The 25,518-nt window shown below is 41.2% G+C and overlaps 1 protein-coding gene across 5 annotated transcripts in view; it reads right to left on the bottom strand.

Annotated features, from left to right (window-relative positions):
• Positions 1-25,518, bottom strand: part of HSD3B7 (hydroxy-delta-5-steroid dehydrogenase, 3 beta- and steroid delta-isomerase 7) — a 450,561-nt gene that overhangs the window by 207,813 nt on the left and 217,230 nt on the right. Inside the window, exon 1 of one of the 5 annotated variants that reach the window (XM_069244178.1) lies at positions 22,354-22,499. The exons of the other annotated variants lie outside the window; for them this stretch is intronic. The gene's annotated coding sequence lies outside the window, so the exon portion shown is untranslated. Of the gene's footprint in view, positions 1-22,353; positions 22,500-25,518 lie in introns of those variants that run through there. 5 annotated transcript variants of the gene reach the window in all.

The following is a 25,518-nucleotide window of genomic DNA, read 5'->3' as shown; positions in this document are numbered from 1 at the left end:
ATATAGCAATAATCATCAGAAAGTTGACCAGTCCATCTTTGTTAAAGGGCCTTACATTGCGCAGCAAAATGTGTTGCTGCATTTTTATTAACTTTGAACCGTCTGAGCTAGAAGCAAAATTATTTGTTAGAATCTGCAGATTATGCTGCAGGTGATGGTTTATGTGGCAACTGTAGCAAATCTATAATTATATGAAAATTGCCACGGCTGCACAATCTCATAATTCCAGTGGCCCTGTCTATTGCTCATTTTGCAACAACCTTTTCACATAAAACGGTATTTGATCATGAATGGGGCCTTCAAGAATAAGGTCAATATTTTCACTGACTACCAAGCAAGCCTGACCCTCTACAAAGGTGCTGTAGGGTCAAATTAATTAGGAAGCAAGGAAACAATCTAAAAACTAATAGCTACTAAAGGAAGTATAAAAAGATTAAGGGCCTCATTACGAGGTTGATGTGCTGACTGTCGGGCCGCCAGCCCTGTGAAGAGAAGACCACTGAAGAGCTGCTGGTCTCCCCGCCAGACCGATTACAAGGTTTCCACTGGGCTGACCGGCAGAAACCTCTAAAATCTGAAGCTTCCACCAGTCAGCCCATTGGAAACAGTGTGGCAACATTGGCCTCGGTGAGGCCAATGCTGTCGTGCAGAGAGTGTCCCGCAGCAGACAGTGTGCATTCGGAGGGTGCTGGACAAGGTGGCCCCTGCACTGCCCATGACATGGTCGTGAGCAGTGCATGGGCCCCCCACTGGCCCCAAGCACTGGCTTTTCATCAGCCTTTTCATAGTGGGATTACAGTCATAAAAAGGCTGGCAGAAACTGGATTCGTGATCATCACGGCAGCACTGAACTCAGCTCCACTGTGGCTGACCACAAATCCTACAGCTGCCACCCTGCCGGGAACCATGTTCCTGGAAGTGGCGGTGGTCACCTGGCGGTCTGACCACCAGGTTTGTGATTTGGTGGTCGGACCAACAGGAGTGCGGTGGTCTGATCGCCTTTGCGAGACTGGCGGTCTAAAGACCGCCAGACTTGTAATGAGGACTTACATTAATAATTTTGCATTGTCTATTATTTGACTAAATATCTGGTTGCCAGAGACGTTTTAACGCATGGGCAAAGTGACCTCTGGCCAAGGGCCCCAGCCGTTCAGGTGGCCTCCTGATAGAGCCAGCTCAGTTCTGCAGAGGGTATTGCCATGGTGACCTTGAATAATTCTTAAACAGATTGTTTTGAATATTGTTTTAATTTAATTTATTTTAAATGTGGGTGATGAGTGAAAGTCCACTACAGACAAATTGAATAAAAATGTGTTTATGCATGCTCATGCAACATCCAAATAAAACAGTTTGAATAGAAGAAATAAGAGGGTGTCAGAAATTATTTTCACTAATATTAGTAAGCAGCTGCTGTGTTACAATATTGAAAACAATCCCTGAATATTAGATATAAAAACGTTAAGAATTTGAAGTAATGTGTTGGTCCACTGTCAGTGACTGGTCAAAGAGGGCATGAAAGATCTGAAACTGGAGCATAAATTCAAAGCTGTTCCGAACATGGGCCCCAAAAATACTTTTAGCCCAGAGCCCTCAAAATCCTTAAGATGTCCCTGCTGACAGCAATGGTACGCTAGACACCGGGGAGGAAGAGCCTGGTGGCTAAATCCAGTGCTTAGTGACCACAGCCAATAAAAGCTCACCCACAGGTCTGGTTGTGCAAAATGTATTCCACTGGTAGCTGGAGCGCCATTTCACCCTTTACAGAAATTATTAGATAGATAGATAGATAGATAGATTCATTCTATGTGGAAGGGTTGGGGTGCATAACTTAAAAGCTGTAGAGCCTCACGCAATAAATAGAATAGCTTGCCTTAGTTCACAAACTCATCCATTAAGGACATTTACTTCTTTCTCGAATGCATCACTCTTGTCAAATCACAATGCAGTTTCCATGGATTCTTTCCTGGTGTGAATATGACATCGTAGGTCCTGCCACTGCAGGATGCTTCCTGGCATGTCACTCCTTTTGCTACACCGTGTTTATATTCACTGTGCAGCCAAATGTACTCTATAAAGTGGCAGCTCCTGGATTAAAAGCTGTGTGTTTAAAACATGCATTTTAATCACAAACCCCAGTGAGAAGAATCAGCAACTGCAATCTGCGCTGTGAAGACCCATCATTCACTCTGTTTTTCTGTGCCTCAGTGTTTTGTAGTCACATATCCTCTCTGGAAAGCCTTTGGGTTTGAGGCTCTTTCAGCTTCTGGATCTATGGTGCTATTCTTTGGGATTGGCCCACTGTGGCAAGTAGCTGGGCATTCAAGTAATTATTTGGATGCGTTTAGCCCGAGACCAGATGAAACGCTATCCTGGGAGAGAATGCTCCTATCAGGGATGCGATTAAGGTAAGGTACACTGATGCAAGACTCGTAGCATTAACTAAGCAGATTTGTTTCTCCCATCCATTTTTTCAGATTTTTGATTTGTGTTCCTCACAGCTAACTCAGATTACAGATATCCGACTCCCATTGTATGTGTAAAGCCTGCACGTAAATGGGAGTCAAAATTAGAGGCTTTCTGTTTAAAGTTCAAAACACTGGTTACAAACTCCTGGTCAGATAAATTTACTTCTAACCACAAGGAGTACAGGGGAAAAGAACTTGTATCTAGGATACGTAATGCGCCTTGTGTATAACAGTCCATAATAACCCGAGGTCCTAATTCTGAATCCAGAGTTTCTGGATGAGGAAGCCTCACTCATGGTATGTGGCACGCTTCCTAGATGGATTCCTCATCCCACGCTGATGAGATAATATTACCATGGCGGACTCAAACTCACGATCATCAAGACTGCTTCAGGAGTCATTCCATATTGTCGCAGTAGATGACGCAGAGAGAACCCTTGGATAATCTTGGCTCTTACTTCCTTCGCATGGTCACCGTCGATATAGATGTGTGCAAGCTCCAACAGTCCTGCACAAATGTTATTAGGCGCACTTTCCTTTTGTTCGGTCTGTCTTAGCCTAAAATGATAATATCTAGATTTAGCTGGGGGCTAAAGTGAGCTTCTCTTGCAGCCAGTATGCCCTTATAGCCATTTTTCACCCCAGATGATAGAGAGCTTTTGGGACAGTGAAGAGTTGTTCTGTAGCGAGGTGCAGAAGCAGGGAGCATTTTATTGTGTTGTCTGTCTTGTCACTCTAAATTGATTTTAAGACAGACCTTTCTTGTGTTCTACCTCAGGGCTCCCGTTGTCTCCCATTGTGTCGTGCACCGTCCCGAGCTTCCAAAATGAAGAATGTCAGCCTAACCTCATTTTGGAGGGATGCAAAAATTATCAAATACTTTTTCCATGAAAACATGTTTATCTGGAAGAGAGAAATGTTTATTAAAAAAAGGCCTAATAAGTCTTCCACCACACGGTAGTGTGTATATATATATATATATATAAAAAAAAAATCATGAAGATTCGTCAAAGGAGCCAAATTTATTAGCAAAACAAATAAGCTCCGTCTAAAGAAACTACATCCTAACTATAACTATATATATATATATATATATATATATATATACACATATATATATATACATATATACACACACACATACCTTATTGGTGGTTGCCAGTAGGTAGCTATATATATGTCATTTCTACTCAATGCAGATCATTTCCAGGAGCAAGCCATTGCCACTCCCGAACTGTGGAGCCAGTCATTGTTGTAGCAGAAAACAATTGCAGACTGTCCTCAAGGTGAAGAAAAGATACAGTTTATTCATGATGTCTGTGACAAAACGTTTTGGCTATTACATCCTTTCTCATGTGGGAAAGGCTGTAGTAGCCAAAACACTTGCCACCCTTGCTTTAAGGTGCTGGCGCAGCAGGAGGGCCCTTCCCACGCGAGCCACGCATGCTGCCTGTTAAAACCCGGCCTCCTTTCTCCTGCAGTGCACAGGCAGGTCCCTCAGACCTGTCATCTCCATTTCCACGGCATTGTGTAAGAATCGGAGCACTGCCCAGGTATGCATTCGCTAACCAACAGAACACACAATCTTCACCACAGAGTTTCTGCAATAATACATCTTATTTATTTTGAAGCTTGGGAGGGAGGCAGTTGGGAGGACAAACTATGCCGGGGCAGAAAGTTATCAAGTTGTTATGCTTACCCAGATTACAGGGTGTCATTTCCAGCACAGACAAGCTCCTCACAAAAGGTTAGTTGTCTGCATGATAATGGCTCCATTTATAATTTTGTATCCTGGATTTGAGAATTTAACCCTCAGCAGTTTCTATCCCAATTCGTAAGCAGGTACATTACCCCACTGAACTATTTTATTTGGTCCTAAAACCTGCAGTTTATAGAAATCCTTCTTTAACAGTCACATTAAAAGATTGAAATCTTCTTCTTTCTTACTTTTATGACCGTTGTCAGTGCTATCTCACTAGGTTCAAGCAAACTGCCCTGAATTAAACACTTGTATTCACGTTCTTGTATATACAGCGACTATATCCAAAAAGATGCAAAGATACAAACATTTAATCAAAATGTAAAGGCTTGTCTTACAGGAGATTGAAAGCCCACACAGGCAGGCCTATTCACAAACCATATTTTCTAGTACGACTAACATATGACGAAATGCTATTCATTAAAATATGCACAGATATTCCATCTCTGCCTTTCCAATCTTTTTCTGTGCACAGATATCCACCGACTAAGTGTCTGATTACGAGTTTCGCAGCCCAGGGACCACAAAGGCGGCAGCAGCGGTGCGACTACTGCTGTGTTGGTGGTCCGACCGCCGTATTACGATGTTGGCGGTTTGCTGAACTAGAGACCGCTGGAGTCCAAATGACACCGCCAACCATCCACCAACCACCTTGACGTCAGTAGGGGGAAAGCAGCTGTCACAGGGTGATACAGACAACGGTACCACTGTGCACATTAAGAGGTGCTGTTCCACCGAGCAAACTGTAGAGGAAGAGACCTCCTGCTCAAGATGGCAGGATAAAAAAAAAGGGGGGGGGGTGAGCTCCCCCATTTCCTTCTTTTCCCTTCAGTATAACATATAAATAAGGGTAATTTAATATTAAAACATCTATAAATAAAATCTTCGTTATTTTATTTTCACACATTTCACTAACCTTTTTTGAATTTCAAAATGAATGTAACATTTGTTATTATTAAATATGTTTAAATTAGTTTTATTTCATTATGTACTGAACATATAATAATGACTCATAAGTATTAAGTTTGCACTTGCACATGCACTTGGCATGCCGTTTGGACAAAATATCAGGTTTTTAATTTTGTGATGCCAGGATATCATTACAGGAATATCGTGATGAAGGACATTTTTTTGACAGAAATATGACAGGCAATGAAAATAATTTGTTAAGTATGTTTTTAATATTGTTTTTAAATGCATTGTTAAAATATTGTTAGTATAATCGTTTTATTGTTATTTTTGTATATGAAAATATAGTTGTATGTGTTTGAATGTGGAATACGATTTTCTTTATAAAGTTTGTTATTTAATTTGTGAATATTTTGTATTATAAAATGTTCTAAAAAACAAAAATTAAAAATAAAATGTATAACAAATAAAATGTCAGGTAATATAATATTTTTAGTAGCAGGATGTTAGGTTTATGTAGGAAGAAGGTGTGGGGAAGAAACAAATATTTATTTAATGTATACTTTGAGCTAGAATTACATTTTAATAATTTGGTTTTACTTTGTTTTTACATTGGTGTTTTAATGGTATACTATATATGTGTATATTTGTTTTTCCTAAAATAGGTTTTAGACATTTTAGTTCAAATACAATTTTGAATATTAAATTAAGTCTTTACATTTTTATTTTGTTTATAGCGAAATATATATTACTTGGTAATTTGTGTCTTAATTTAAAATAATATAATATGTTTTACTAACATTATGCTTTAGTAGTAATAATTCAATTAAATACAGTGAATGTAATTTTTAAATTTCAATAATTTATGTTTTTGCAAACAGAAAAAATTAAAGGTATTAAAATAAATCCCAAATGTGAATTGAGTTTAAAACCATTTATAGTTTTGGTTGTAGATATTTTTTTCTTGGATTTGGAAAATATTTGCATTTGTGTTTTAAAATGTATTTTATAATTATAATTTAGGGCCTGATTAGGAGTTGGATGGTTGAACCACCACAACTCCAGTACGGCAATGGTGAGGTGGTTGTCAAGCCGGCGGCCACACCAGCGCTATATTAAGATTATTCCAGCAGGCTGACCGGTGGAAACGTTGTTTTACAACGTGTCTGCCGGTCAGCATAGTGGATACAGTGTGGCGGCATTGGCCTTGGCTTCCTCTGGGAGCCGAGGCCACTGCTGTCGCACACAGCACCAGCGGAATGCACGCCATCTGCCACAGGAAACAATATTATTATTGCATTTATACTGATGATACAGACTGAACAATGTAGTTATTACTTGTAAAATGTATCAAAAAATAATTTGGTGGGTAGCAAGAGGTTTGTGCTGAGTTCTATTTTTATGGACATGCTTACTTTGGTTGGATTTTTGTTTTAGCTATCATTGCAAAGTAGTGCAGAACGTAGCTATTTACAAAGATTGCCCTTTAAGTTTTAACATTTCGTACATCTCTTTGGTGGGTTTAGCTATTTTAGGTTTAATTTAGTATACTGATGGTTCTATTCTTCGTTATAGGTACGTTTTTGTTTTATTTGGAGGATTTCTAGGCATTTGTATAAGGCATGATGGCTTCAGCCACATGTAGCTTGGAAGGCATTGTCCATTGTTCCCCTGCTTTGTTGGTTTTGGATCACTGAGCTTTTGTGCTGTCGAAAACATTCTACCTTTGGTTGTGGTATTTGGGTTGGCGTCTGGGGCCAGAATGGTGCAGTCTGCCAATCAAGGTGTCTTTAAATTAGTTCATGAGGGGACTTTGTTTTTGTTCATTTGACTGGTAGTGTAGCAGTTCAATCTGTATTTTGTAGTGGTTAGCTACTTCTGTGACTAGTACCTCGGCCAGGACTACTAATGTTTTAATTTCAAAAGTAAACACACTGTTTGTTGAATATTCTACACTGAGTGCAGATTTTTGAAGATGCCTCTGAATGATTTCATTGAAATAAGAGCAGCTTCATATGGCTGTGTGGAAAGGTGTTGAGAATGTTTTGTATCATTACCTGCTCAAAATTCATAGTTATTTGTAGAGAGCGCGTTTAATAATTGATAATATGTTGAGCTTTGGTTAGGCTGTAGTTCATAAATCAGGGGAATGTTACTACTCTGATATTCTCAATGTATGGTGTATATTTGTGGGGAGAGCATGATTTGTTGGTGCCTTCCACCATCCATGTTGTACATTGGATTTAAGTCAATTCTTTTATTTTGCATATTTGATTATTCACCTGTCATTATTTCTATTGTAATGCAGGAGAAATAGTTCTTCATAATATGTTAATGTTAGGTGTTATGGAATATTTATGTCTTTGTATTGTCTAGGAGCAGCAGGGGTATGGATTGTGGATTTTCATGTACATGCTATTAACAGTTTTAGATTGTGGACTGCTGGTGTTGCCCTGTAAGGTACTCCGAAACATTAGTGTGTATGTTTAAAATAGAACCTATGGTTTCTGAGTTCTAGTGCTTGCTTCTCTGAGGTCTTGGAGAAATGTCTTACTTCTATGTCCATTACATTTTTTTTGGGGGGTAGGGGGGGGTTGTGATCTCTAACATTAATTAAAACATAATTTTTAGGTGTGGTCCTCCCATAAAAAGCATTACTATAATATTTAGTACATTCCTAGTCAACATGCTCACTGCTTGTGCGTTCCTTATTCTATGTATATCCCCTGTGAAATAACAATTATTTGCCATTCTGTATGGAGATATATTTGACTGTGACATTTCATGTGTAAATGGTAGAAGTATATATGGATTACTTAATGTTAAATATGTTTTTGTCATTATTTCTAGCACTGCGAGATGCATTTTTATCTAATACATTTCATACTTACATATTTGCTGTCTATTTAATGTGCTGTTTCTTTTTAGCTTCTCTTTAATTCTGTCAAGATGTGGGTCAGTTGGCACACCTTTTCCTGTTAGAAGAAAGTGTTTGTTTAATATTGAGTTTAAAAGATCATTTATTTAGTTTGAAGACTAGTTTGGGGGATGGTTTAGTTTTCATTTTTAGGGTTTGGATTCTGAGATACTTTCTATGGCTTTTACTTACTTGTAGGTTATGTTGGTCAGGTTTAACATCCATGAAGCTGGCACTGGTGTGCAGGAGGACTGTGTCTTTTGAAGTGTTGATGTGGAATCTATAATTTGGAGGTGTTGGTTATTGATTTATTAATAACGTGGGAACACTAAGTTATGTTACAGTTTTTAGGAAATTATATTTACTTGTACTGGTTTGGAGATATTTTTGTGAAGTGTTGAGTTTTCTTCTGGAAATCTGGCAGAGTTCTGTCTTCTTCTAATAGACTTTTTGGTGTAAAATGTAGTTGTTTTGTACTGTTTTAAAGCAGTGAGATTATTAGGCTAAGGATTCTACTGATTATTTGAAGTTGTATGTTATTGGTTCATTAGCATGAGGTTTGTATTGTTTTTAGTTACCTAATTTGGTGAGAGCCAATTTTTTTTTTTAAATATATATATATATATATATATATATATATATATATATATATATATATATATATATATATATATTTATATATAGCCAGTCGAAGGCTCAGGCCGAAACGCCTTGCCATATCAGTCTGAATAGCACTATGCACTTTGTACTCTACATGAAATAAGAAAATAAATTACCTTTTGAGTTGATGGATGGTGCCGGTGTCATTCCTGGCTGGTAAATATTGCCTCTCGGATGCTGTAAAATTATTCATGACAATATATATATATATATATATTTTAATATATTGCCATGTTGTGTATTGTTATATTCATGTTTTATGTCTTTAATTAATATTTTTCGTTTTTTGCTCTTCTTAGTGATATATTTTAAATGTGTTTTAATTAGTTTATTGTGGCATATATTATTTTTAAGTTTTATTGGAGTTTGTGGTAATTATATTTTTTCTAGAATATATATTAAGTTTATTAAAATATATCTTTTTTTTAAAAACATTTTTATTGGTTATTACAAACAGCAAGAGTGGTGGCTCGCCGTGCACAGCAAAGGCACAGAACACATCAAAAAAGGTAGCATGAAACAGAGCAGCAGAGCAATAATGTAAAATGGCATGGTAAATTGACAGCATACCACCAAGCAAGAACCAAACATTTCAACCCATGTGAGAACTGTGTATGTCAGGGTTACGCAAGCATGCATCTCCTAAGCTGGACCAGGGACGGTTAGTGTGTGGTTCCAGCTGTACGCCTCCGAACCTGACTCAGTCTTTCCAGATTTTATAATGTTTCTGGGTGCACCCGCTCATTATTCAAATCGGGCGTTCCAGTTCCATACAGAAGTCCACAACTTTAGAACATGTCTCTGTGTTGGAGGGGAGACATTGTGTCCTTACATGCTTGAGGGATATCCCATTTGGCGAAGATCAAATCCAGCCAGAGCAGTGCCCTTTGACAGTAACTGCCACCTAAATCATCTGAGGCATGCAAAAGGAAGAGTTTGGGGTCACGAAGATTGTTCCAGTCAAGCACCCTCTCCAGCGGTCTCAGTGCCCCATTCCAGAGGTGGGAGAGTATGGGACAATGCCAGAATGTGTGGGGTAGGTCGCCTTGTGGATCATCACACTTCAAACATTTCTCTGATCCCATCAGGCCCATCCGGTGTAACCTCGCTCTGGTGAGGTAGACGCGGTGGAGAAACTCGAGCTGTACTAGCCTAAATTAAGATGTTTTTACAGCCAGTTCCCTCTCCCATACCCTCCTCACCCCATCAGTGGACCCAGTGTATTATGCAGGAGCATGATATATATCTAAGACAGTTTGTGATCTTTTATATTAGTAGGAAGGAGTGCCGCTTCCATGGGGAGAATTTGGGAATGTTCTCCACCACCTGCAAGAATAGTAGCAGTGCTTGAAGGAATTAGAGGTAACAAAAAAATTACGTTTGATACAACTCATATTCTGCCTGTAAATCTTGAAAGGACTTAATTGTCCCTTTGTGTGTTAAATCCCCGAATGTGGAGATACCTATGGTGTCCCAGGTAGAAAACCGCAGAAAGTCACAACATGTGGGAATCTTGTGCCCCGCCACAGCAGGGTCCCCAACATCAACCTACCCACTGATCCTATTGATTTCTTGGCTGTGGTCCACTTCCCAAGTATCACCCTCATGGCTGAGAAAAGAGCCTTCAGCGTCACACTTTCATAGAGCAAATGTGGAAGGCCACCCATCACCCACCATTCCTCTGCATATGCCAGATCATCAAATCCTCCAAACCATCAGTCAACCACTATCAGCAGGTGTGCTGCCCCATAATACAAAAGCATATCAGAGGTAGCTATCCCTACCTCATACACAGGCCAACAACATTTCCCCAAGGCTATTCCCGAAGGACCACACCATTCCACCAGCATTCTGATTTGCACATTGACCTTTGTGAAGAAGGTCTTGTCTACCGGGAAAGGTTGCTTCTGTAGTTGCTAGAGAAGGTGTGGGAGAGATACCATTTTAAAGATGGCAGAACACCCCAAGAGAGACAGACTGAGACTGGACCAATATTTAACATCTTGATCAAGGCCTTCTAATTGGGAGGAAAGATTTCATTCAAAAGACCATGGGGCATCCTCCATAACATAGACCCCTAAATATCTAAACCCCAATGAAGTACAGGTATCCCCGACACCAACGGCATATCTGGTGGGCATGGAACAATGGGATTGATCAAGGATCGAGAACAGTTCTCCCAAGGAGCTGTAAAGATATAACACATGACACCTTAAGACTGCTATTTCATCTCTCCAACATATCTGGAGCATACTCTTGGTCGTTAGTCATCTATTGCAGTTGCAGTACAACTTCTGGTCCCCAGAAGACAGAAACAAATTAAACCAATGATTTTGAGGTAGGTTTTACATTGATCTTCATACTTTGTAGAAAGCTGTGAAACATGCAACACGGACTTGGATTCTGCACTAAGGGTGACTCCTTGAAAGTCAACTACAAAAATGTATTATGTAGCTATAAACGTGCTATTAAGTAAGCAGAACCCTCCTGTGTTCAGTAATAATTCAAACATCTAATGATAAACAAGCTGTTTTGAAAAATTGAATTAACTTTCTTTAAACAGCTCTGACATCACAGCGCTTCTTCACCTACTATCTTTTCCAGTTGCAATAATGTGGCGTCTTATTTTGTAAAGAAAATTGAAACTATCAGGGCAGCTGGTGCCCGAGTATCTTATGTGACCAATTCTTAATACCCTCCGTCTTCACCTCCACAATCTCTGTGGTCATCTTTCAGCCTACTTGATTTCAGCTCATAACATTCTGCAGATCATGCTCGCCACTTGACCCCACCCCTGGTAAGCCTCTTTCTTCTCTTCAGGATCTTCTAGCCCCAGTTGTGGTGTAAATAATAACTCTACCCTTGGCATGTGGGTCGGTACACTTATTTTTAAAAAGATTATGTTCAGACCATCATTGAAAAAATGACCTTAAGCCTGTATTACATGCAGTCCTTCTGACCAGGCACAGCTCCTCCGCTATGGCGGACCAGTGTTGCTCCCCGCAACCCCCTCCTCCCCCTAGCAGCAGCAGCCAAACTTTTACAATAAAATTATAATAAACAACATTTATTATTGTTTTAATGTAAAAGGGGAGGGCCACAGGCTGTGACGTGCACGGAGAACTCCCCCCTCAGTGTGCATGTATGTTTGGCTGCCCATCGTAGGCCTGCCAAACACACATCCGCGCTAGGCTCTCTCCAACCCGGGACTGTGTTGCCGGGTTGGAGACAGCAGGAAGAGACTCTTGCTCTGCCTTGTAGCGCCCTGTCTGGGCCATCCGACCAATCCAGGTGCTGCTGTCATGCTGCCAGCAGCATGACAGCAGCATTCAGATTGGCAGCAGGGCAGGCTGGGAGCCTGTGCCTGCAGCTGCAGTGAAGGCTAGAGGAGCAGCGCGGTGGGGACACTTCAGATAGGTGTTTTTTTTTTTTTTCCAAATTAATTTTTTTCTCACCCCCACCACCCCACTCCCTAAATGTGTCGCAAGCCACTCCTGCTTCTGACTGCTGCACAAATGCTTGAAGTCTGTGGCCAAACAGATTTGTTCCTTTTTAGAACTAAATGGAACCATTGAAGACACCCAGTCTGGCTTCCGTTTACATCACAGTACTAAATTAGCAATCCTAGATAATCCCTAGCAGGCTGCTGTTAATAAGGAACTTACTGCCCTGATACTTTTAGATCCGCCTGCAGTTTTTCCCCACAAGTTTCTCTCATGTCAATTCTACCGGCATAACTGGTACAGTTTTTGACTGGTTTCCTTCTTGTCTGAGCAGCAGATCACAACAACTAATAGTGGGTCAGCATTATTCCCCTGTAGAGTCATTTCATCCTGTCTACTGCACCTCTGATCTCTGGACTAGGTAACTTACTGCCCACAACACCCCACAGCCATCATCATCTTAGAAATCATGCTCTGTCACTCCATTGTTACCCTAGCTTCCAGACATCTTCCACCTGTCCATTTAACCCCCCCCCTCCCCCATTGGCTATGCAACACTTTCCATATCTACTAATCATCATGTTTGGGCTTGTTCCATTATCTGGCAAGACAAAACTCTGTCTCATTAACCTGAATATCAAAAAGAGAACACCCAGTTAGGAAGCATGGAAGCAGGTGGGGCTGAGCAACCTAGCCCACATCTGGCTCTGCTGGACCCTGATGTGAGGCCTATGTCAGGTGGATTTATTAGTGCTGCAGGCGGGATCTCGGCGAGTCCTTAGATCACATGCAGTGAATGTAGGCATAGTGCCCATAGTCAAGGCCTCTCCAGAATCCACATAATTCAATAATTTAGTTCATTAAATCTGTCTCTGTTTTAACTGCAGTTGCTGGTCTTTCATGTAATCCAGTTGCTAGTGCTAATGTGAGGTATAAGAGATACTACACAGGCTCCAGCAGCTTGGCCCCCAACATAAGGCTAATCTCTGCTGAACATGTCAAGATTTCAGGTAATCCAGTGTGCAGTAATTTAAAACATGGAACAATTGTTCAACAAAAAGACTGTAATTGTGTGAAAGCTGTTGATGAATCGTGTCTTGGATGCGTGGTCTCCATAGGCTCAGAAGCTTTGACTCAGTTGAGTAGGACTTCTAATGCACGGGGGTTAAGAGGTTGGCAGACCTTGGAGCACAGATCCAGAAGGCAGAGGGAGAGATGGGAAAAGAGATGTCCACTGACAGGTTTATTTGGCTATTCTGTTGGCATAAGCATAGCTATCATTAGTGCAGCAGGTGTAATTGCACTGGACCGAAAGCCTGTAAGAGGCCCTTTGCACCCAAATTATCAATGACTTTTTCTTGCCATACAGGAGGTACGGGGTACATTCAAGTTACTTGGATTGGGAACCACGGATGTCCTGGTATGCTATTTCTCAGGGGACTTGTTATTTGGAGGCTGAATAGCTGACTTGCTCCTGACCTCAGCATCCTCTGCTCCATGGGGATTGGGTTCACCACAAACACCTCTTCTTGGGGACGAAGCTGTCCCTGTATTTCACACCCATCACCTTTATTGGGATGAATAGAAAGATAATTGTACACATACTAAGAACCCCAAACCCCTCTGTCCCCAAACCTTCCCAACGAATACCCTGATTCTCTGCACCAACCAACCCAGTGTTTAATTTGTAAAAATGCCAGAGCCCAAAGTTTTGTTCAGAAGCCCACGGCTGTGTGTGCTATCAAATGTCAGTGTGTCGAATATCAAGACTATGTAGTTTTGATTACATCACTTGCCTCTTTAATACAGCACTAGACACTCCCTGCCTCTCCATCTCATTCTTGCTGGTTCTTTTACATCCAGGCTTTCTCCTTATCACCATTTTCCCCATTTCTCTTCTTCTTTTGTTACCCCCTTTGTGTTTTAATCTCTCTTGCTCTGGATGAAAGTCTGTTATAGCAAAATAAGTGTTGGTCCGCAAAAATGAGTGTTGGTGTGCACCACCTGCAACCAATGGATCATATTAAGCATTGAACCATCTCCCCTGCAACCACTCTTGCTCATCTGGATATTCATCATCTTCTTTCTATGTTTTCTGTGCCACTCCATTGGGTGTTTTGGGCTTCACAACAACAGTATTTCATGTGGACCCCTGGATGATGGTAATGGCCCAAGAAAGATGGAGGAGCCCTTAAGTTGGTCTAGTAACCTGCCTCCACCTCTACCCTCTCTGCTCATATTTCCCAGCTCCTCTACAGGGTGCCTCCCACTAAAACTAATCTTCCCGACTGGCAATTTTCTAAGGCCTGCTTTTTCCAACACCGCTTTTCTGGTCTCTCTTAAGAGGCTTCTTGTTCTTCATCGTGGGTAAGGTTCCTGCTCACTTTGCTATGCTAGTGCTCTCTGGTGTATCTATTCTGAGGGCATGGTTGCAAGCCTTATAAGAGGTGATGCACCTCTATGGCTGCTACTGTTTTTATCTGGCATTGTCAGAGTTTGCATAGAGATCAGTTTAATGTTTAGTCCATGTGCTCCTCACAGAGTAGCACTGGAAGACAAATGTATGTTCCAGCACTCTAGCATGAATCGTAGATCGCAGTCTTGCGGTTCCCTTACTCAGTGGAGTTGCTGTTATGGAATGGAATAGCTGGGCTTGTTGCAACAGAGCACAGACTGGTGGTCATGGAGGGGCAGATGCAGGTGTGTCACTCTGCTGCTCTGCAGGTCCTCTGGTGAAATGACAATATGATGGTGGGGGAACATGGTGATGGCCAGGTAGTGATCAGGGGCCTTAGTGATTTGGAACCAGCTGGTGCTGTAGCTGGGGATTAGGGCTATGGGTCATGGAGCACCACTTTGGCTGTGGGGAATTGGTGGTCAGGGGGATGTTGGCAGATGCAACATTTTGTGTTTGCCGGATGTACAGGATGGGGTGGGACCCATGTTGGTAACTGGTGGCTGGGAAATTCTAGTGTGCATGGGCCGCACATGGAGAATTGTGCCACACTATTCTTGTCTGTAGGGCGATATGTTACTGAAAGGCAAAATAGCAGCCTCACATATGCTAAGTGCAGTCTCTGTACCACTTACCTGTTCTATGAGAAAGCTATGGGCTAGAAACCTGGTGGACGCTGAGCACTGCGGACACCAGCCTGGTGAACTGGGAATCTGGCTGGTAGTGGGTGGCCCAATATTTCTATTGCCTAATGACTGTGCTCATGATCTATGGTACAACTTGCTGTGTGATGCCTGCTAGTACCCAAGGCTGATGAGATGCCTAAGTTGCTAACTTCTTTGGAGATTTGGCTTCATGGGCATCAGGTAGATGTTGCAGGGGTCACAATGGTGCGCTACTGAAATGGCATAGTTTTTATATTGACCTGCACATACATCTACTCCACATTATTGACTACCATGTCATTGTGATTACACCACCAAACAAAGCACTTGTCTTTTTATTTTATTTTGCCCACTTTATGCAGGTCCAAGAAGTACCTTTCAGACTCCATTGAGGTGTCAGGGTGAGTTTAGGCAATATCGTTCTGCAATAGAATTTTTACAAAAATTAACTAAGACAGATTTATGCCACACTGTACTACATTTTAAGAGTGCAATCCGAATTGGAGAACGTTATGAGCTTGTTAATTTAATTTTGAGGTTTTAATGTGAAAGAGCAGTAACTTCTTCCTGGTTATCTAGAATTTTATTGATTGTGATTGTATATGTTTGCTTGAAATCTGGTGTTATTTCTGTGATTTTTTCATGTTTTGTGATGTGTTATTTTGCTTTTTTTTTTATGGATTGTTGACGAAATAAAGTTGTTGTGACTGACTGGCTACCAAAGTATCATCAGTATCACTCTAGTGGCAAAGGCCTCAGCCTAATTAAATGTAGGATTTAGTTTAAGTGTGGAAGGCAGGGCTAATGTAGAGTTGTTGAAAATTGTGATTAAGTACAACAAAAGGGACAGCTTTAAGGAAAATTGAAGGAAGGGTTACGGAGGGACATGCTAATACAAAACATGCACCCATGCATGAGTAAGACCAAGACCAATGCAATTCACAAAATACAAATTTTAAATCTGCTCCAGTACTCCAGTAGTGCTAGTAGCAAAACAGGCTCAAATGTACTCTAGCCCAGCCCTGAAGAACGTCAAGACCTCCACAAGGATAACCAATAGTACTGCAATACACTCCTGTTCAGAGTAGGCAGGTAATAATATTAACACATAGGGACATATAATATATTGTTTAAATTAAACTTTATTTACATTACTTTTAAATTAATAATTAAATATGTGCACATTATTTTAATAAGCATAACAATATAAGTGTATTGTAACTTAAAACTTATTTTTAACTGTATTACAAATAAAATAATCGATAATTTACATCCAAGATTTTGAGAAATTCAACACAAATGATGCAATAAAGGTGGAGGATGTCAAATTTACATTTATTGTATTTATAATTAAAACATTATTTAAAACTAAATAAAACTGTTTACCTTAAAATGTAATAAAATGTTAAGTTTTAGTGGAAATATGTTGCCCCATTACTCTGGTTGTCCTTGGACAATAAAAGTATAGGAAACATATCTTATTAATCATGAAGAATAATCTTTTGTCAATACCAGGGCAGTGCGCGCTCTATGGGCGACTAGAATGCAAAAACCCAGCACTCTCAAGATAACGTAATTTATGCATTGTGCCGATATGTTGTTGTTTAACCTTTTGCATTGCAGAGTTCAATCCTGAAGATTTATTTTTAAGGTGCTTATAAATACTGTTCATTTGCAATGTATTGCTGCAGGCTTTCAGAGTGTGTCAGGGTGTGGTCCTCTTCCAGGGCCTTCTAGAAGCTTTCCCTGCAGCATGCCTGGGTGTGGTTGTGGGCTGAGCCAAAACTCTATAAAAGGAAGCCAGCCCAGCTCCACGCTCACTATTCAGAGGCCCCGGTGCAGAGCAGCAGCAACTTCCCGAGCTCCTGTTCTGGTGGCCTACTTTGATTTTCCAGGCCTCGCCCTTTCACTCGGCTGGGTGATTCTTGATCAGGGCGGTAAGATGGAGGTCAGGCTGGGCCCTCGACTCCGTTATCGATGACGCTCGAATTCTTTGGCCTAATTCTTCATGCTAAATAGTTTGCTCTTGCGTGTGTGAATGTGCATTTGGACTTTTCATGACATTTGCATGCTGGCATTCGAATCGGAAAGACGTGCAATTCTTTCCCTGTGCTTAATTCATGATATTCATTGTGCGCTACCATTCCTTGGCAGTTACGTGGTGGCCTTTGAATCGGCAAGACACGCGATTCGCTTCCTAGTGACCTAACCTTTGATATTCATTGTGCGCTACCATTCCTTGGCAGTTACATAGTGGCATTCGAATCGGCAAGACGCGCGATTCTTTTCTCGTGTTTAATTCATGATATTCATTGTGCGCTACCATTCCTTGGCAGTTACATGGTGGCATTCGAATCGGCAAGACGCGCAATTCTTTTCTTGTGTTTAATTCATGATATTCATTGTGCGCTACCATTCCTTGGCAGTTACATGGTGGCACTCGAATCGGCAAGACCCGCGATTCCTTCCTCGTATTTAATTAACGTTATTCATTGTGCGCTACCATTTTTTTGGCAGTTACATGGTGGCATTCGAATCGGCAAGACGCGCGATTCTTTCCTCATGCTTAATTAATGTTATTTACTGTGCGCTACCATTCTAAGGCATTTACTTGGTAGTATTCGAGTTGACAAGTCGCGTGATTTATTCCTTGAATCTACGTTGTGTTATTCATGGTGCACAATCCTTCTATGGTGTTTAATACTTATATGAAAACCTGCAATGTGCGCAGTTCACTTTCCAATGTTTTGAGAGAACACAAAAAGACCAGAGATCTAGATGTAATGTTGTGTGTTCCTGATATGTATTCTTAAAATAAGATTCATATGATGGTTCAGAAATTACTCAGATTGTTTCCTGATTCTCATGCTAAAGAAAGTACTTGAATCTGAAAGTTTTATCTAACCCCTCTTGTTTTCCCCCACAGGTATTCAGTCATCTAAATGCCTAGTCATTTTAAGACTATTCTTAGGTTGTTCATGTTTTTTCAGAATGACTATGCTTAGAGTCATAGCATAGTACTGATTTCATGAGAGGTTATTTTGATGTTGTGTGGTTTAACCTTTTGCTTCCTACAGGTCTCCTTCCCAGCTGTTCCCTTCCTAATCCCCTTTTCCCCACTTGGACTCTCTTAGACTCTGTGACTAATCTAATCAGAGTATTGGAGCTGTCTTGTGGTGGAAGTGTTGGGAACGTGCACAGACCCCGAGGATCTGGTGACTCGGGGATCTGTAAAAACAAAAATAAGGAAAAGATGTCAATTACTTGTGTTGGTGGGAATAAAAGTTACTAATAGTAATAAAAAAAGACATTATTTACTAATAGTAACCTTTTGGACATAAAGTCAGTTGTAAGAGTCTCCAGTCCTTCATTTGAAGAGATAGAGGCTTGTAGGTCTGCATCAGGCGTAAGTCAACAAATGGAAATGTTGAATTCTATATTTGAGGAGATTTACACCTAGGTGTAAAAGACATGTGAGCAATTCTACAAATGCTAACTTACATTTGTAAACCGGGCCCTTCAATTTCTGTAGTTTAACCTTCTTGCCCTCTATTTAAAGCTTCTCTACAGTAAAAAGGAGCCTGGTACATGGCTAGGGATGTCATAAAGCTTTGTTTGTATGCTATCCGGGCAATTCATAAAGGTAAATTATATTTCTGAGTAATTTACACCTGTAATTTACTCTTACACTTTTCAGCACATTTCACATAATTTTGGCCAGTCACAAAATCTGAGTGCAAAGTTACTCAAAGGAGTAGTTTTACATGTTTCCGTCTCCTGAAAAAGGGGGTTGAGCAAAGCTTACAAGTGTAATTTACTGCTAAAACCCCAGTAGTAAATCCAGCACCACACATGGTCAACCACTGGTACAGCAACACCCTTTCATAAAAAAATAATGGAGACAGTGATCTAAATTAAAACCCCAGAGGAAATAATGTTAAATTTAATTATTTAAAAGTTAGAAATATTTACAATTTAATGTCACAAAAAATATAAAAAAGACTACATATTATTTAATTATAAAATATTTTAATAAACTTTTCAATTTGATGATGAATGCAACATTTTAAAACATAATTAAAATACTTTAATTAATTGTATACCCCACTTTTAATAAATAGCTATGTAGATTTTATTTTGCTTTAGGTGGGGGATTTATTTTTTAATGTAAACTTTAAAAAATATATTTTTACATTATTTAATGTTTACTTTTAAATTACAATAAGTGCTATAGCATTTTTCCTTTTTTCTACATTTAAAATAAATATATAAAATTATCTTACATTAAAATGTAGCCTAAAAATATTTTCACAAGCTTTTTCAAGTTTAATAAACTTTTCAAATTGCCCCTATACCTGAGCATGCAGACTTCTCTACCCCTGCTTTGCTGTCTCCCTATGGTAAGAATAGGGAACAATAAAAACATGTATTTAACTAAAAATAAATCCTCCTTCACCTATAGGTTGAAAGACTCTTAGCACAGTGCCCATTTACGCTGAGACACCATGGATCCGCAGGTCACAATTAATGAAAGTGATTAAGGTCTAATCTTTCCAAATTCGAAACCGAGATGCTGGTTCAATCGTTGTTTTGAGAAATGTATTTGCTCAATAATAACGTTTAATAAGTATGTACTGTATGGGGTTGTTCTATAATAACGTCTGAAAATGCAGTCCAAAGTGCACCACTAGGCCTCCTCCACCACTCGAAAAAATACCACAGAATTGATCTCTCCCGTTTTGCACAATCGCTCTTCAGAAGTAGGTGGAGTTTTAACTAACTCATGGTCAAAGTTACAAATATTTCTACCACCGTTCAGACTTTCAGTATCAAGTAGTTTCACAAGAATGTGTCAAAAAGTTAGAAAAGGGATGGGAGTCACATGGTGCTCGCGAAGCCTGTCTCCACGTGCTCAGCAATCCCGAGGAGTGGTGGGGAGTTGCATAAGTGGAGAGATTTAGAAACCTACCCTGATTAAAAACTACAGGAGGCCTCCCAAACCGTTTAAGTGCAACCAGACTGCAGGCCAGGGCTGCTTCCTCACACAGGTCAGACAGGCCCCGCCCCCTTCCCCACCCCCTGCGCCTCTACTCTTTGCCCTGTAGCATATTCTTTTCAGTCATTAACGAAGATTAGGCCGAGAATTTAGCAGAATGCCAGTATGCAGATAAAATAAGCCTTTTCAGAGTCCAAGTTCCAAAAGTCATAAAAGCAATCTCAGTGTATGGGCTGGTACCTGTAAGCATGTGGTCTGTGTGTGACAAAGTCTGTGCGCATGGGTGTTTGCAATGTGTGTGTGTGTTGTAGAAAGAAAGAGAGCGAGCGAGAGACTTTGGACCGGATTTACAGTTTGGGTATGAGTTACTCCATGTCTAAAGAGATGTCTCCCGTCTACGGTAATACAAGTCCATTATACCCAATGGCACTTTTAATATCACATTTGGGACAGACATGCCATTCACCAAACTCTGAAACAGGCCCTTCGTTTTCTGTTGTGTGCTTATATTCTCTGTGTATATGGGACGGCCTGTTAATCTGAAGTTCTTTGTGTGCCAATGTTTGTGGGTGCTAATATCTTTGACGGTTGTTGTGTGTTTGTGTGTGATGCTTGTATGTGCACGTCGTCTCCCATTTCTCATGCAGTGCACAAAATCCAGAGCTTTTGGCTTTGACAATGCTAATATGTGACTAGGATTATCGAATTTAGGCCCATATTTATACCTTTTGCGCTGCTTTTGCGTCAAAAAAATGACATAAATGCTGCGCTAAAAAGTATAAATATGGGCCTTAGCTTCTTGAGCATTTTATTCAACTTTGGCCAAAATTCGACTGCTTCTTTTTTTGCTCACACAAGTGGGCTGTCGAAAATGAGCGGGAGGATGAAAGATACAGAAATAAAATACATTAAATGTATTGTTAATCGGACCTTGCTTGGCGTTCGATCTTCCAGTTGCGCCACGCCACAAACCTCGTACCTGGCACTGTTTCTGAAGCTTCCAAACTTCACTACTTTTCTTTGTGAAAAAATATTTAGCAAAAAGTAGGTATTTTGTAGAGTTTATCTCGTGCAGCCCTACTTCGTGTGCCAGATTGTTGCTACTTTTTGCAACTTTCTAACCCACTTTGCAAAGTTTATTGAAAAGAGGGGATACACTTCACAACTTGGTAGGCCAGGTTTTTATTGCCCTTGCTGTGTTAACAAAAAACACAGAGGCACACACACAGAGGCACACACACAAAAGGTGCAACCTGCAAACATCCATACGCACACAAACAAAGGTGAATACCGAGTAAAGAATATCGCTGTACCTTATCATCCTAGCCATAATATCGAGGATAAACATATCGAGAGGTAAGTATATTTAGATTTTGCTTTTTTTGTACCTAACTCCACAAATATGTACCCGGACAACAAACACATCTTCAAGGTACATAGATGTGGATTTTAGAAAAGTAGATCTTTACTTCCCTATATGCACTTAGATTTTCTAATTTTGTCCTTTAATTTTTGGCAACGATATTAAGGTACCACAATAGTCCCTACTTGATATTCCAGTCTATAGCTGCAGAGGATGAGCTGCCCTGTAGACCAGTGGCTTTGTTACTGAAATATGAAAGAATAGTCTTCACTGAGCCCAGCACTAACTCCACAAAACAAAATCCACCCGAGGAGCAAAGTGACAAATCACTGTGCAGAGTGTATCTCACAAGAAGAGAATCACGCAGGTCTGTCTGGCACCCTTCATGCCAGGAACTGCAGGTTTAGATGCAAAGCTAAACCAAAACTATATCGTAAAATGGAATTTTTCATAACACTTCAAACAAACACAAGCTTCTTCAGCCTGAGAGTTTGAAAATCTCCGTGACTCGTAGAATAACGTATTCATCTAGTTCACTTTTCTAAATTCTCATGTTCTACTGTAATTAAATGGGGACACTTAATTCCATGGGACACTTTACCTCAACATGGAATGTGCGACTCGAAACAGTCAGCCATTTAAAAAAAGCGCAAATTATTTCACACAGCCCGAGCATTTAAATCGAACATTTAAGCCCTAGCATTTAAGTGGGTGCCCTTACCTCGACGCGGATTCTTCTTCCTCTCTGCCTCGCGACACTCCGCTGCTACCATGTGCGGTCAGGAATGGAATCTGTGTCCTTTGTTTCACATCAGGCAAGCGAGTCCCTGCCATTTCCTATGACTGGGCCCTGTGATTGTCCGCATTCCTGTAGCATGAATACCAGATGCAGCTATAAGACTGGTGTTATTACCTTCCTTCCATGTGCCAGTCATACCTAGCAACAAAGGGATGTTTTAAATGCATTTTGCAGACAGTGAAAAGTAGGGTGGGGCTGTGCCTGAGGCCCCTGCACCGCCCATGCCAAGTGCATTGGCTGTGAAGGGGCCCACAGCGGCCCCGCGACTCCCCTTCCCGCAAGCCTTTCCATGGCTGTCTCTACCGCCATGGACAGGCTGGTGGGAAGGGAAGTCATAATCCCCAGGGCAGCGCTGCAAGCAGCGCTGCCCTAGCGGATTATAACCGCCGGGACAACGATGGCGGGAAACCGCCGGTCCCGGCGGTGTGACCGCGGCACTACAGTTGCGGTCAAAATATGGCAAATTGTACCGCCAGCCTGTTGGCGGTACGATCGCCAAAACAACCCGTTGTATTCTGGTATATGTAGCCAGTGCTTAATTTGTGCTCGTTGTTTCCGGTGCTGAGCACTGGCACTTGTTTTTGAGGGCCGGCCCTTATTCTTCTGCCTCAAGCATTTTCTGTGAGCAAAAGACACACATGGGAAAGACGGAGGATGAGAAAAACGAAAAAGCGTCACAAAGGGAGAAACCAGAAAGCTGCAAAGGTGAGCTGAAGTGGCAGGGAGTGGCTTTAAATGGATTGAAGAGGCCCGAGATGGCTTCAGGATTACCCTACCTCAGTATTCCGTGTTCCCACACTTATTTACAGCAGCTGCGTGTTTAAGAGAAGAGCTTTGGGCACCAGCACCTTTTTATTTACAAATTAAGCACTGGTTACCCCACTTCTATTTTTCCATTTCGATCACTGCCTTGGAGCGTGCTAAACGCCTAAAGATGACCATGGGAGGTGTGTCAAGTCACCTGGTTTACTGGGACACAGCCCTGGGAACTATAGGATACACGCAGATCTCTACAGCAAGTGCCAGGGTCCAATGAGCTATTATACTGACATTTGAAGAATTCACTTCCAGATTAAACACTGCAGTAGGCACATCAACCCACAGGGTTACACACGAATCTTGTCACGGAGATAACATCATTCTTACTAGTGATTTTACTGTATAGGCTGGCAAGAAGAAAGGGAGAACAGGCACCAGCATAAGTGGAATATCTGTCCACAGACGATTTATAAAGAGTTTATGGATTAGTGTTGCATTGGGATCGCGATCTTCTGGTTACAAAAATTCGATCCTTTGATCGGCTGACACCAGCAGAGAAAAGACTGGCTGTAACTTCCACTGCCATCAGAATAGTCCAGTCTGTTTCCTCCTCCAAAAACACACTGAATAATCCCTGGTTGAGCAGAACCACTAGGTCATGCTCTTCTTTTTCGGAGAGAAACACGAAGAAACCTTTTTCACACTGCCGCTGTCAACGAAAAAAATCTGGTATCGTACTAAGCGCTTCAGGGCCCCACATTGGGATAATAAGCGCTATATGTGTTTCAATAAATTACAATGCTCATTAACACGTGACCTTAACATGTTATATTCAACACACTGCAGTGACAAGAGCCAGGGATTTCTGCAAAATAACAAAGACAGACACCCTTAGAATTAAGAAAAGAAGCGTTTACTGCAAGTGTTAACAAACACAGGTCCTTTTAAAGGCTTGCAGAACTACGGTTACAGAGCCGAAACAATTTCAACTTCCTGACTAGCCAATGAGAAGAATATAATTTTCTATTCCCTAAATACCTACATCGGGCTCAATTAACAACCTTTCCTTCTGTGAACATGTCTGAGTCCTGGAAATTCAGAAGTAAATCACACTTAATTCGGGAGTAATACAGTACTCCTCAAAGAAAAAAAGCGTTTTGTTAGAAAATAGGTTTCTGGTTGGTTAGGGTACGCAGCTAACACAGGCAGAACCCAACACTCTAGTCAGGGTAAGGGAGCTACACCAAAGATTAGTGCCCCTAGTCACCCCCTCCGTAGCTTGGCCAGAGCAGTCAGACTTATCACAGAGGCAATGTGTAAAGCGTTTGCTCAACACACACATCAGTGACAAAATAAATGCACCACAATTGACACGCCACACAATGATATATAAAATTTATTATACATAAACCATAAACCAAAACAGCACAAATCAGTGATTACTTTGCCTACTAGGCATTTGTCAAACCATCATAGTTAGGGCAGTAAAATAAATGTTTCTACATTGCACTGGTCATCAGAACATCATTCCTGCACCTTCTCTACAATCCCTGAACGAATGCTCGTCATCCAGTCAGTACAGGAACAATCACAACATACATCATCATATTAGGGACCAACATGCAGTAGCGTAGTTAGATGCAGAACACATATGGGCTACAAAAACATCAACAGATACCCTAAAAGTCTCCCACAAGTACCGGTAACACTCAGCTCCAAAGCTTCCATTGCAGGTTAGGCGGTAAAATGGTGCACTCCTTAGGGAACAATGTAGAGTATGCAGCATAGGCCACAGGACTCCCCCTGTGCACCTACTATGAACAATGCAATACTCCGGTGGCGAGCAATCATGTGTAATCAAACCACGGCCCCTGGGGACCGAGAAAGCAGTGCGGCCACTATGGAATCCAAGAGGTGTGCCGGTCTTGGTCCCTCAGGACCGGTACAGCAGCTGTGGCACTCACAGGCACCCCAGGTGGCTTAGAGCTGTGGGCGGGGCCATGTCGAGTGTAAACACCACCATGGAGGTAGAGCCATCCACACCCTCCCTCTCGTGTTTCGCCCCAGGGTCAAAATCGGCCGCAATACAGAGCAAAGCCTTCGTCGACACCCCCTGCAACCTGAAGGATGTCTCGTTTTAGGTGACACAGGGCCTCTCCCAGCCAGGATTTCTTTCTGTGCGGCCAGAGAGAGAGGTGTGCAAGAACACATACAAGTTACCAAAGAAAATGGCGAGCACACTTCAGCATGCGCACTCCGGAGTGGTAATGCCAGGCACCAGAACCGGCTTGTGACAGCCACCCCCCCAAGTTCTCCTGACACTATGGC

The sequence above is a fragment of the Pleurodeles waltl genome, chromosome 7 (assembly GCF_031143425.1).
Source record: "Pleurodeles waltl isolate 20211129_DDA chromosome 7, aPleWal1.hap1.20221129, whole genome shotgun sequence".
NCBI lineage: Eukaryota > Metazoa > Chordata > Amphibia > Caudata > Salamandridae > Pleurodeles > Pleurodeles waltl.
The sequence above is the reverse complement of the archived record's forward strand: the minus strand, read 5'-3'. Positions and strand labels throughout refer to the sequence as shown.